Source organism: Mustela putorius, unplaced genomic scaffold (genome assembly GCF_011764305.1).
Source record: "Mustela putorius furo isolate JIRA1106 unplaced genomic scaffold, ASM1176430v1.1 tig00003853_pilon_pilon_pilon, whole genome shotgun sequence".
In the NCBI taxonomy this organism is placed as follows: domain Eukaryota; kingdom Metazoa; phylum Chordata; class Mammalia; order Carnivora; family Mustelidae; genus Mustela; species Mustela putorius.
The window spans coordinates 76,534,846-76,537,391 of record NW_025422005.1 but is presented as its reverse complement, the minus strand read 5'-3'; the positions used below and the strand labels follow the sequence as shown (position 1 = coordinate 76,537,391).

At 41.3% G+C, this 2,546-nt stretch overlaps 1 pseudogene; it reads right to left on the bottom strand.

Annotated features, from left to right (window-relative positions):
• Positions 1–1,360: 1,360 nt before the first annotated feature.
• Positions 1,361–1,867, bottom strand: LOC101673757 (annotated as a pseudogene).
• Between the last annotated feature and the right edge of the window lie 679 nt (positions 1,868–2,546).

The window sequence follows — 2,546 nt, the reverse complement described above, 5'->3', positions numbered from 1 at the left end:
TGAGAAGCCCTGAACAGGCACTGAAATCACATCCATCCCAAGAAGCCCCTGGCAACCCTGGAACTGGCCTGCGGCTGCTCCTGCAGAGCTGTTTTTTTTTTTTTTTTTTTTTCAGCCCAAATCTTTCTTAACAGTCTTAGCCTTTATCCACGACATCTTACCCTTTACCTCAGGCTCCTGTAGTGTAAACCGTCCTCTGGAGGAAAAAAATCACCAAAGCTCTTCAGTCTTTTGTCCATTGGCTAACTCGTAAGTTCTCATTCTTATGCCCTTTAATGCTCTCCCTCTGAGATAAGATTGGGCTCCTTGGTTTCATATTGTTTTCTGTGGGAAAGCATTAAAAATAAGAACTAAACAAAAAGTTTTACTCTGAGGAGATTTTTTTTTTCTTTTTGGGGTCTCTTCTTTTGGAGGTTTAATCTAGTCTGCAAACACAGAATCTGGCTTCCTCTGTCCTTTGCTCCATCTAGCCGCACTCCTGGAAGCTCAGTCCTTGTGGGCAGTTTTGTTTTTTGGTATTGGGGGAACTTTTATATATAGCTTTTTAGAGATCATCTCCCTTCTCCACACCCACTCCACTGCGGGCTGGTGAACTTGAAGCCCCGTGCGTCCCTGTGTGCGCACGTGCACACATTAGAAAGAGAAGAAGAGATTTCTCACCAAGCAGGCTCTTTCCCGTGCCCTCAGCTAGTTTTGGAATCTGTGAGAAGGGTGAGGGAGCGCAGGGTGAATTTGTCCTCCTGATGGGTCACGTGGCCAGCGGCTTCTTCGATTCCATCAAGTTATATAATAGCAGTTTTCCCTACCAGTTTTGTGACTTACCTTTTTAGAATTTGAATGGATTTGAGGGCTAATAGGTAAAGTAGTGAGAGATAGGAAATTATGGCTCATTTTCATTGGTGGCAGGAGGGGATTCATAACTACAGACATTTTACTGATAAAATGACATAATATATAAAAAATGCAATAGACATTTTTTATTGTCATTTCTTACTATATGAAATTGTCTCCAATGTAAGTTTTAACCTGATTAAATGTGATAGACATTTAAAAATCTATGTAAATTCAAAAAAATTCTCTTTATGTACACTGTCTTTTGTCTAGAATCTAGCAAATTCGTACTTTTCATCGCAGGACTTCTGCTTAACCTAGTAATTAAAAACAACCAAAAAAGAAATACAAACCAAGGCAACTACAAACACCAATATTGAATAAAGCTTAAAAAGAGAAACAAAACAAACGAAAGAAACAAAAATAAAAAGAGAAACACAGGATAACTTTTTCCCTTTGAAAATGCAGAATGAATATTTAAGTTAGTGCTTCTCCCGCCCCCCCGCCAAAAAAAAACCCAAGAAAATAATCATCCACCTCCAGGGTAAACTTTCCTGCTCAGGGGCACACGCTGACTGTAGATCTTCTCTGTGCTCCTGTGGATAGCACAGCACAGGCTCAGGCTCAGACTGTGCCAGGTATTATCACCACAGCAGTCCTGATGCCCACGCACCGAGAATGTGGGATTTGCTGTCAGAGACCTCTTTGATGGCCTCAGAGCAAGGCTTCATTAGGATGCTTGGGAGGAAATCCTTTTGGGGGCGGATGTCTGAGATAAATTTTTGCACTCTTCCTGCCACACCACAGCGGTCCAGTGCAGAAGGGACAGCTGTTAGCATCCTGCTGGGGCTTGTCCTTGACTTTCAACTTGTCTTTGTAAAACTCCTGGACTGAATCACCTCATCTTCATGGGACTATCCCAGCCGCCTGCCACTGTTTCAATGGCGAATATCACCAAGAGGAGGCCAGAGAGCAGTCCCTACATGCACTGGGGCTCTTGCCCCGCAGCCCAGCAGCCCAGGAAACCCACCAGCATCCTGAGGGTGCCAGCTGCAATCAGAATTTATACTCACTATGGAAGCTGGAATGGTCATTTTCTTGCTTCAAGTTGTTCTTGGTCTCAGATTCAAACAAGAGCTAAGTCCACTGACAAGGAATGCAAGCCCGGAGCCTGAAGATGAAACTAAACCCACAGAGCATGTACATGAGGTCCTTGGTGCCTTTTTTGACCAGCATGAAGGATGGACAGGCTGGACTCCAGGTGTGGCATGAGGCGTGTGCAACGGCAGGGACCTGAGATGTCTGCAGCTGCCCAAACTTCTTTTTAATACTATTATTCTTTCAAATTGCTATTAAGAACCTAATGAAGAGAGACTCTGTTAGGAAAATCTTTATCATTTTGGTCTGGTGAAAATAGAGTATTTGTTTTTATTGCAGTATTGTTTTTCTCTCTAGATATTAAAAATACTTTTTATAAGGGACTTTCAGAAAAAAAGTAGCTAAGTACATGTAGGCTATTTTACTTGACATCTTAATATTTAAAGGTTTTTTTCCCCCCTTGAGCCAGATTATTACTTATGTTACATACTATGAATTTTCTGTAAGTTACTACATAACTGGCAGAAATATTTGGCTTAAATTACCACGATATTTATCACAATTTTTTGCTGGAGACATGCAAATATTTTTAGAAATTATAAAATATTTCAAACATA